The sequence below is a fragment of the Podarcis muralis genome, chromosome 1, assembly GCF_964188315.1.
Source record: "Podarcis muralis chromosome 1, rPodMur119.hap1.1, whole genome shotgun sequence".
In the NCBI taxonomy this organism is placed as follows: domain Eukaryota; kingdom Metazoa; phylum Chordata; class Lepidosauria; order Squamata; family Lacertidae; genus Podarcis; species Podarcis muralis.
The window spans coordinates 52,843,783-52,855,631 of record NC_135655.1 but is presented as its reverse complement, the minus strand read 5'-3'; positions in this window follow the sequence as shown (position 1 = coordinate 52,855,631).

The following is an 11,849-nucleotide window of genomic DNA, read 5'->3' as shown; positions in this document are numbered from 1 at the left end:
TTAGGTTAACCCTAATCTTGGTTTGCTTCTCCCCAAAATCTGAAATGTTGTTCCAGGGACAGCCAATGGGGTGCCCTGCAGATGTTTTTAACTACAGTTCCCATCTTCCCTAATCACTGGTCATGTGGATCATGGCTGACTGTAGGAGAACTGTAGTCCAAAACATACTGAAGACTCCACATTGGCTACTTGTGTGTGCTAATCATAGCTAGGGTTTGTGCATATGCCACGACTAACCATGATTAGGGCAAGAGAATTCATGCACGAGATGAGTCCTCCGGTCTGTTCCTGATCCTTTAATGGGATGACATTGTTGTGTCTACTCCAGCCTCAAAAACAAAAAATGATGAAAATCTCAGTGGCTTAGGTCCCAACTCTTTTAAATTCTGAATTTTTTTGCAGCACCATCTTCAAGAATTCAGTAGTTTGAGTTGGCAAGAAGTGGCCAGTCAGGCCAGTCAATTTTTTTTTGTAGCTACAAACACTGTCTCTGAAATAAGGTAATCACTTTGAGTCTCTCATCTACTATGAAATTGAAGGGTATCTGTTCTCAGTTCTTATACAAACTTTTAGCAGTAACGTGCTTCACAGTAGCCTTTTTAAGTTCCAATACCATCATACTGGTGGAGTGAGCAAGGGCCTTGTCTGATGGACATTGTTGAAGAGGCAGAAGAGAGACTGTGATTCAAATATAGTGAAGTGGACCTCACATGGTGGTTTGCAAGTTAACAATTTCTGATAAATTCTTGGTTTTTTAAAAAGGGTTTTTTTTTTTTAAAAAAGGGGATGTGTTAATGTGATTTTAAACAAAGGGAGGGAAGAAAGTAACTTTTCCTTGTGTGCATTAGCCCTTTGGTGTTCACTGGTAGCTGTCGTGGGTCAACTTGCTTTATTCTGCCTTTTCCTTTTATATATATATATAAAAGATGGCATTTATTGCTTTCCATTTCACTGCTGTGTTGGGCATTAGCACAGAATGACAACTGTGCCTGCCCCCTACCCCAAAGGTAGAACTGTAAGGTTGGCTTAAAGGTCATCTACTCCAGCAGGATATTCCACCCCGAACAACCCTATCATATTAACTCGCATCATCCATATTACAAGTGTAGAGCAAGCAGAAAACAAGAGGGACTGAGAGATGTCAGAAATCCCTGCATGACAAGGAATAACCATCCGCTCAGCTAGCATAAGCTGTGCTGCATGCTATGGGAGTGAAGGTGAATGATGCACTGTGGGACTGAGTAGAGATCTGTGGTGCAAAACAATTTAGATTGCAATCCTATACCCACTTACCTGGAAGCAGGCCCCTTTGAAATAAACAGGACTTTTGGGTAGACGTGTCTAGCATTGCACTGTTCACTGCAGTCCTGTACAACTGCATTTATAGTTTAGGTCAGGGATGAACAGACCTTAAGTTTGTGGGATCTTTGTGCTTTTTTAGTAGAATACTCAGGTCCACCAATCAGAGCCAGTTGCAGAATAGCGGCTGCCAGATACAAATTTATTTTTAAAAAATTTATATGCCAACACTTGTCAGAAGACCACAATGTGGTTTATAACATACAACACCAATGCCACAACATAACACTAGTACAGCATAATAACTACACGCTGTACATGCCAAATAATAATTATATAGATCCAATGTCGGTGACTGGCTGGACAATGAGGAGTGGAGGCTGGATACTGATAAGTGGGCACCGGGAGAAAGGGGGTTGGATCCCCTTTCGAAGAAGGGATCCGTGAACTGGGGGAGCCTGTAACAGCCAGGAGATGAGTCTGAGGCAGGAGAAGCTGCAGGATTAGAGAGTGAAGAACAGGTGCAGGAGGAGGGAGAGAGAGGTCAGGCTGGTGGAGAGTCAAGGACTTCCATACCACCACCTCCTGCTGCGCCCACTTCTGCTCCACTGTCTCCCAGGGCCAGAAGAGGAATGAAGTGAGAGGAGCAGAAGGTTACACACAGGCAGAGTCTTTGCCTGCTTGCGAGCAGCTCAGATGGGGGAGATACATAAGCCAGGGACGGGGCCTCTCTATTGTAGCAACTGTGACATCAGGTGCACACCTAGAAGTAGCTGAGAGACATGGGGCAGATATACACGTCTTTCCGTAACTTGCAAGTGTCCTTTTGACAATTAAGAGTTGATTCCTCACTCTGGACATTCCTGGCCTGAGAGCACAGTGACATACAATTATAATTAGGAACACATTAAAAAATACAGATTCTAGTAACAGTAACAGCGTAACAAGAGAAAAATCAGCAACCAGGTATCTAAAATACAAAGACAACACCCAAGTACAGAATCTTTTCTTAAAGGTAAACCAGGTAACTGCTTTTAAAATGTCAGGTGGTGTTAAGTCAAGAGGAAAAATGAGACAATGTCTTCCCTCTTCCTTCCCATTGCAGCTAGAACTGAACCTTGTACTGCCATTACTGCCACTCCCTTATCTCCCCTTCCCATTCTGAATATGGCTGCAGAGAGAAGGTGGGTGTGTTTCACCAAACTTCTGAGTGGCATAATGGGAGCAGCTTTCTGCTCATGACCATACTTTGTCCATGTCAAGCATAGCTATGAAGGAAGAAAGGGCTGTCCAAAGATAGCTCAGTTGGTTAGAGTGTGGTGCTGATAACACCAAGGTTAAAGGTTCAATCCCCATATGGGACAGCTGCATATTCCTGCATTGCAGGGTCTCTTCCAACTACAGTTCTATGCTGCCCTCATTGTTCATTCGTAAAGCTAATTTCTGGGGTGTTGAGTGGAGCAGGACCACACACTTGTGAGCCCACAATGTCTCCTGCAGCTGCGCATAGTGGGGCCTGCTGAGGGGCTTGGCAACACCCTGCTTTCTCCATCATAGTCAGGCATACTTTGTGAGCAGGCTGCCATTGGCTTTGGCCACAAGTCTGTATAGAACACGGGTGGGGGACCTGCAACCCTCCAGGTGTTGCTGCACTACAACTCCCATCATCTCTGACCATTGAGCATGCTGGATAGAACTGATGGGAGCTGGAGTCCATAGGTTCCCCATCCCTGGCTTAGACAAAAAAAAAAGCATACTGGGAGCTGGCTGCTTGTAGATGAAAAATAAATAGAAAGGAGGGTAGCCGGCCAAGTCACAAGGTCCAGGCTTTTCAGCAGTTTCTTGTTCAAAAGAGTTTACTTTTTGTCCTCAGCTTGCTTGGAACACTTATTCATAGTAAAGGACACGAGCAAAACCAAGCATAGCAAAATATATTGGATAAACACTGGGAGCAAATGCTATTTTTAGCACCTCTGCGTATTCCCTGCTGTTCTCCACCAGATTCCAAATGTGCACAGAAAACATGCAGGAGGGCTTAGCTATTCTAGGCAAGTCCTCCTCGTGACCCTTTCCCTTCTGAACACCCGAATGCAGAAAACGTGGGGTGGATTAAAGATGAAAGCTAAGGCAAGCCACGGAAACAGCTTTCCGTAACGGGCGTTTGAGTTTGCTTTCTCAGTGACAGAAGCTGAACAGAGCACTTCCAGAAAAGACTCAAGGCAAGCTAAGTCAACTCACCAGGCATAAATTGGGGAGTCACTTGATCTGAATACAAAAAGCGAAATGTGCATTTTGGTTGTATTCTTCATGGGCCAGACCACTGCTGATCCCAAATGCTGTATCTCCCAATGACTAGGTGGTTCGCAAAAGTAGTAATCTTGTAAAATGGACACCTAGCACAGGACTGGGGGACCATTGTGAAGGCAAGCTGCCTTCTGGGGGCTACATACCATTTGCACACCCCTTTCTGTCATCCATCCAGGCAGGGAAGAAACATCAGAGCTCATGGACATGTTCCAGCTAGGCAAAAATGCTAAAGGAGGTTGCAAAGAAAGCCTGGGCAGGGCTGTGGCCTTTGTATGATTCTGAGGGCCAAATCGAGAGGGTTGCATTTGCCACCCTGCCCCCTCACCCGGGCCTAAGTCTCCTTATCCTCATCCCTGATCTAATAACATGCCTGGTATAGTAGTGTGTGGTACTATGACCCAATGCTTCGCTTTCTATTTTTATTCCTCTTTTATGTTATGGAAGCACTGGTGAGGGGGTCAAATGTTCCTGGGTCTAGTGTCCAGAAAATACAATGGCTTCCAAGAATTAGAAGCTCCCCATCCGAGAGGATGCATGTAGCCAAGGTTCATAAGTTATGAGATAGGGGACTCCACTTCTAGCCAACCATAACTTTTTCTGTAGTAATCTTATCCTTAAGTACACAACACTTCAATATAACAGACTATGAGGTGATAACTCCACTATCTGCCCTCCTGTACAAGATGCTGTCATAACCACTCCAGCATCGCTAAAGATAACCAGCTGAGGAATCCCAGCTAAGCCCTGTTGCTATTTTGCCCTCCTCTGCAGTAATAATAAGGAACAAATGGAACTGGGTAAGCTGATGCATCTAGAATATGAATGAACAGCAGACCAGGAACCGGCTGCAAGCCGAAGGCACTTTATTTGTGTTCTGAAACTGACCTCAGTCACGCCGCACATGAAGGCGAAAGGGCGGAGTGGTGGAAAAAGCCCTGCTCTGACGTATTTATACAAATTAATAGCTTGTCACCCTGAAGCTGATGAATAATTTTGCGGGATATAAATGGCAAGCCGGAGTCCAAAAATAGATCGGTTTGCTGCAGACCTGTCTGCCTCAGCTACACTGCCAGAATACAAACAAGATCCCTTGCTGGGTTTCTCTGCAGAGCCAAGGAAATCTCTGCTCAAAGCAATGTCCCCAAACCTAAGTAGTAGTGGAAGAAGGAATCATTGCACAATATATACACTTTGCTGATTTGCTTATGTTACCTCAATTGCCCTCTGCCCCTTGGTGGAATTTTCCTATTTTGCTAGTGAAACTATTCGTCCTGACATTTTGCTTCTGCAGTTGACCTGGTACAGCATATTCAATCTGGAAAAGCACTGACATGAGACATGCCTGTGGACATTCAGTGGGCATCAGCATGGCATGTGCCTCCACCCTCAGCCCCCTGCCCTCTTCTCAGTTGGCAACACGTGGACTGGCTGGTGTTCTTCTCACATGGCAAAGTTCTTCCCCAGGGCTCCATGACATCCAGTCATCACCATTCGCACAGATGAGAGCCTCTCCATTCATAAAGAGGCAACACTTGATTCACAATGCACCATTTGTTCTGGCGTATTCCTAAAATAGCATCAGGGTACGTGTTTTGTTTGTGGCAACCTACAGATGCCCTGTATGAGGAGCAATATATATTTGTGGAAGGGTTTTGCATACAGTTCCTCCCCACACGAGAAGCTGCTATGGGAAGGCGGGAAGGGTGATCCCTTAGGGAAGGACTGTAGCTCAGGGACAAAGCATCTGTCTTGTGTACAGAAGGCCATATGTTCAATCTTTGGCATCTCCAGGTAGGGCTGAGAGAGGCCCTTGTCTGAGATGCCAGAGAGCTGCTGCCAGTCATTGCTGAGCTAGATGGGCCAAGAGTATAAGGCAGTTTCCTAAGTTCCTATTCAGCAGTCTTGGTTGCTTGTGGGCTCAGTTCAGAGACCTGCAAATTCATAGGCATGTGTGCTGCTGCCACTCTCTTTGCAACTGAGGAATGCTTGAGTGCAGGAATCCCCCTTCCTGCAAAAAAGGCTAGTAGATGTTGATATCCTTACTCTCCCTGAATTTGTCTCATGAAGATAAACACAATAATCTGAAAACCAAACCTTATGAGGAACGGTTGAGGGAGTTGGGTATGTTTAGCCTGGAGAAGATTGAGAGGGATATGATAGCCACTTTTCAAATACAGTGGTACCTCGGGTTACAGATGCTTCAGGTTACAGACGCTTCAGGTTACAGACTCCGCTAACCCAGAAATAGTACCTCGGGTTAAGAACTTTGCTTCAGGATGAGAACAGAAATCGTGCGCTGGCGGTGCGGCAGCAGCAGGAGGCCCCATTAGCTAAAGTGGTGCTTCAGGTTAAGAGCAGTTTCAGGTTAAGAACGGACCTCCAGAACGAATTAAGTACTTAAGCCGTGGTACCACTGTACCTAAAGGGCTGGCACATGGAAGATGGAGAAGGCTTCTGTAGTAATGTAGACATGTTCAGAAAAATCATTCCTTGGTCAAGTAAAAGAATGTGGCCTTGTGGGTACTTTGCTAGTTACAAGGACCCTGGGAAAGGGAGCTGTGTATCTTTAACCCCAGACTTTTTGGCTCCTTGCCATGAGAGGTTTATGGGAGGAAAGGGGTCCTTGATTAATGAAAGGTTTGACACCTGGGCTGGTGGTAAGAATCTCTTCCTCCTTCCCGGAGGTTGTTTGTTTTCAAATTGCTGAGAATTGGGGATCTGGTTAATTTCCACAGGTGGGAGGAAGATTCTTTGATTAAGGGTTCACACCTAAAACTGACCCAGCTGCAAAAGAATGGGCTAATCCAATTAAGGCTCATGATTGGCCAAAAGTTACGACGCAGAGTCAGAATTGTAGATAAAAGATCAAGGGAATTGCTGACTCTTTGCTCTTTGCCAAGGCTCCCTGCCTTTGCTCTCTGCCATTGCGTTGCAACTTGCAAAGATGCCCGGCTGTAACTTTCATCAATAGCCGTCGTTACGTCCTTTTGAAATGGAAAATCCTCAAACAGCTCCATTACGCAACAGCTTGAAAGGACTCTTACTATCTTATCTGTGTTCCTTTGTAGGTATGTAACAGTTAGTTATAATGTACATCGTTATTATTTTCATGTTTGTAAGACATTTAAGATGTGCCTGTGGTTTTCCCACATGTTTTCAGTTATTCTTTTAAAATAAACTTTTATGTTAGAACCTGTTGGTATTTGTGCCTTTTCCGGGGGAATAGCTAAATCCAAGCCTTCCGCTTAGTTACGCTCTACCAAGTGAATTTCTGCCTGCAAGCCTGTGGATGCAGCTTGTAAGGAAGGGGGGATTGCCAGGTTAATTGGACACACTCTTCTCCCTGGGTGGTGTCCTTGGGTTCCCCTGAACTAAAGGGAGTGGTGGCAGCCCTACCGGTGTGATTTCGGCCTGTGTTTGAGAAAAGTAAACCCCCTCGCCAACCTACTCAAGAAACCTGGACTGGCCGGAGAGCAGAGTCGGGTGATGGAAGGGTAGTGTGGGCGAGGGGCGCCTTTACTACATGTTGGCAGCGTGGTGGGATCTAGAACTTCCCTGCGGAAAAGCACTGTAATGTTTTAAAAATTTTTTGGCACGTATCTTGTGGCTTACAAACGGTTTGTTATTTTGGATAGAGATAGTTAGGATGGAGGACTCTTTAGCAACTGCACAACAATCTATGAGAACTATTGATCAATGGGGGGAAGTGGGAGAAGCTAGTTCCCTACCGGTGGAAACCAACCCCATGAGGACTCCAAGTCCTAGCGAAAAATCCGCGTCCTGGTTTTCCGACGGGTCCCAGGAGGAGCTGGTGGATGCCAGTATCCCGGAGACGGTTCGGAGGGGTCAGCAAGAGACCTGCCGTGCGGAAGGAGGGAGGGCTGCGTCAGAGTACCAAACCCTAAACCCTCGTGAGGAGGTGCACGCAGAGGCAGCTGCTGCACGTCCTAGGGAAAATTTTCCTGTTTACACAGAGTCTAAAGAGATGGATTTCTCGGAGGGACTTGATGTGGAGTGGACACGTGATCCAGTGGACGGTGGATTCCGTTCCAGAGAAAAGTGTCCAAAAGTCGGTGAGGCTATTCACCTAGCACCACGGTACGACCGGAATGCGTGCGATTACCAAGGTTTGCCGCAGCAGCGACAAGAGGTGGCGGGGAGAGACTACAGCCGAGAGGCGTATGGGCCAGATGTGCGCAGGAAGGTGGAACAGCCTTCGTTTTGCCCGGGAAAGGTCTACTCGCCCGTCAGTGCTCAACCAGTGCGCGTGCCAGTACGCCGGTATGTAACGGAGGAGGAAGAGTTCTTTCAAAGACCTCAACGTGGCTGCGTGGCGACAGACCAGCAACGCCCGGATGGGTGGATGGCGCCTAGCAGAGCTCCAAGGTATGAACCTGTCCCAGTGCGGGGGGGAAACCAGCAACAACCGCCCCCTCCAGGACTGACTTTAAATAACCTCAATTGGAGGGTGTTCCAAAAATATCAACCTCCTACTGATGTACTGTGTTACCTAAATCTTTTTGAGGTGACTTGCAAAGACATGGGAGTTGCTCCGGAACTTTATATGGTGGTTTTGCGCTCCCTGGTCTGTGGGGATTTGTCAGAACTGATGGGACATCTTCCCCAAGATGATTTGAATAATTATGAGAAATTTAAAAAACTAGTTATGCGACGGCTGGGCTTACATCCTGAGCAATATAGAAAAGCCTTTCGGAAAGTGGAGAAAGGTGGGCTCACTGACAACATAACCGTATTTTCTGCAAAGATGGCTCAGAATTTTGAACTGTGGCTTGCAGCCGAGGGGGCTCGGGATGCGAAGGAGATCAAGCAGCTCCTGTTGATTGAGCAGTTCATGCGGTCGTTGTCCCCTGAAATTGCTAGCTTGGTTGCAGACCAAAAGCCACGAACTTTGGAGGAAGCCACTACTCTGGCTGAGTCTTTCTGGCTTAATCGTGCCCAACGGACTGCTAAAGGGGGGAATAATGCAAATAGACCTATGATTGGGTCTGGACGACCTGCCCCCCCCATCAAGGAACCTAGCCGAGGTAGTCCTACACCTGCTAAAGAGTTTGCTGCAACAGGGGGAGAGCGTTCTAAACTGTCCCCCACATCGGGATTGTGTTTTTTCTGTAAAAAGCCGGGACACGTGAAAGCAGCTTGTCCCCAGCTTGGAAATAAAAAACCGCCCATCCTCACGTCCACTCCCGCTGTTCGGATGATACAGCGGCCGGAGGAAGATTGGGAAGAGGAACAGCAAAAATCCGGAGTGGAGCAGAGTTTGGCTCTGAAGGAGGAGGGTGGGGCAACACCTAAAGTTGAAACACCTGCTGTCCCAGTAATTGCTGTTAATGTGGGTCCGGTGAGTGCGGGGAGTAATTTTAAAACCCCCCATGTGAACTGGGCGAAGTTGGAGTTTTCTGCCCCTATTGAAGTCAATAAAAATGTTGTGGAATCGTATCGGGACACTGGCTCAGATATTACAAGCGTGTCTAGAGATCTGGTCTTGCCTAGCCAGATGCAGGCAAAGCCCCTGAAAATTAGCCCATACGGGGTAGAAGAAATTTTTCAGCCAACAGCAATAGTCCCCCTTCAATACAAAGGCTATAGCGGGGACCACTTGGTGATTGTTCATGACCCACAGGTTTGCAAAAGCCCCGTCTTGGTTGGGAACGATCTTGGGTTTCAAGTTTACTTGCAACAACAAACCAAGGTGAATCCGGTGACTGTAGCAACCCCCCCCACCCCAATTCAGGCAGGGACAGACTCTGTTGTGCCTGAGACAGGGTTGGATGGAAAACCCGGAGGGGAGGGAGAGGTACCCATTTTGGATGTGGATCCCAAAAAGGACTTTGATGCCCCTGTTGAACTGAGAGATTTGGGTCGGAAGGTGGGGACTCATTATGATAATCTGCCCAATAAGTTACAAAGTGTCCCCTCGAAAGCAAATGTCTTGGAGAACCTTGTCCCGGATAGGGAGGGTGGAAGTTTGGCGCCTGATACTATAACTCCCAAAACTACTAAGACTGTTGAGACTGTGACACCTGAGAAATTGATGGGGAGGAGGGTTGGCTTGATACGAATTGCCACTCCTTGTGTTAATGAGCCCTGCTCAGCGTCTGACGTCATCCCCAGGGTTCATCGAGTTGTTGTGCCTTCTTTTCAAAGTATGGACTCTGTTTTGTCTCCATGGTACCAGCCTGACTTCCAGAAGAGTAATCCTGGTTGTGGAACTTTAATTCCCCAGCCTGCAACTGCTGATTTGTTTATCTCCAAGGGTTGTATGGGGGAACCTTTTGATCCAGGTCTTGAACCCCAAGTTAGTGAAAATTCTCTTTTGGGGGAAAATGTTTTGGAATCGGCAGTCCCAACACAGCCGCTTGCAGCAAACCCCCTAGGAACACAAACTGAGAACTATGCAAGTGTTTCCTGTCAGCCAAACGCTGAGAGGCAAGCAGAAGGAGGGGGGTCAACTCCACCCAGTCAAGCAGCTGTAAGAAGTTTTGAGTTTTTTGATCATTCTCTCCTAGGTTGCCGGGAGGCTGCGGAAACTCCACTTTGTGAGATTGAGTTTATTCCTGTTGTGACTAACCAAGAACTTTTTTGCCCGCAGCTCAAGGACTTTAAAGACCCTGCTGATGTGTTTATTGTGTTTCAAAAGATGTTTTGTAATGCAAATGTTTGTGTCAAGAAGAAAGTGAATTTGGTGGGTCTTTTACAAAATTTCAGTCCTAGGAAACAGGATGATGATGTTAAGAGCAAAAATGTTTTCAGGTTTGCTTGGAGTTTCATTTTGCCCAATCCCTGTGTTCAACATCTGTTGGGTATGTTTAGAGGAAAATGGGAGGGATTGGAGGAGCTTAAGCTGATTTTTTCTGACTTGTGGCCAAAACGCCTTAAGCATGTACAGAGTGTCTTGGCCCATTTGCAAGATCCAAACCTGATCGAGAAGCTGGGATGTGCAAGATTTATTACTGTTATGGATTTGACCAAAGGGTATTGGCAAATCCCTCTGTCCCCTGAAGCTTCTGAAAAGTCTGCCTTTACCACTCATGTAGGCTTATACCAATTTAAAGTGCTACCCTTTGGATTACGAAATGCTCCTGCAGCTTTCCAAAGGTTGATTAATTCCTTGATTCATGACATGAGTGAATTCTGCTGTGCTTACTTGGATGACCTAGCTATTTTTTCCGAATCCTGGCCAGAACATCTTAAACACCTGCAGAGAGTTTTGGCCCGGTTACAAGAAGCAAACTTGACTGTAAAAATGTCTAAATGCCAGTTTGCTCAAGGAGAGGTGGTGTATTTGGGATTTAGAGTCGGGTCTGGAAGCATCAAGACTCTGGAGGCTAAGATACAATGTATCCAAGAGTGGCCTCGCCCTGTGGTGAAAAAAGATGTGCAGTCCTTTATAGGGTTGGTGAACTATTACAGGCGTTTTATCAACCACTTCTCAACTCTGGCAGCTCCTCTTACCAACCTTTGCCAGAAATCCTTGCCGGTTAAGGTAGAGTGGACTGAGGAGTGTCAAAGAGCTTTTGATTTGTTGAAACATGCATTGATAAGCAACCAAGTCATGTTGGCCCCAGATCAGAGACGGCCGTTTAAAGTACAGACGGACGCTAGTCAAGTTGGATTGGGTGCCGTTTTGTTACAAGAAGATCAGGAGAAAAATTGGCGTCCCGTGGTTTATCTGAGTAAGAAATTGATAACCCGGGAACAAAATTATTCCACCATCGAGAAAGAGTGTTTTGCCTTGGTCTGGGCTCTAACTAAATTGCGTCCCTACCTGTGGGGTACTTCCTTTGAGGTTCAGACTGATCACTCCCCACTGTGTTGGCTGGAAAGAGGAAAAAACTCTAACCAGAAACTGGCTAGATGGAGCATGGCCCTGCAAGATTTCCAGTTTAAAGTCACTCATATTCCTGGAAAAGAAAATGTGGTTGCTGATACTCTGTCTAGAATGTACCAATCTGTTCCATGAAGCGTGAGATATGTATTACCTGTATCCTCTGATGAGAATTCATTGTCTTGAAACTGTGAAAATATTGGATTAGGGGGGTGCTGCTAGTTAGGTATGTTTAAAAGCTGCTAGAACCCCCTGGACCAGGAAATCTACCTCAGTGTAAATAGTTAGATGAAATTATGGGACTTTACCCTATTAATTTCATCTGGAGGGGAGGGTGTAGTAATGTAGACATGTTCAGAAAAATCATTCCTTGGTCAAGTAAAAGAATGTGGCCTTG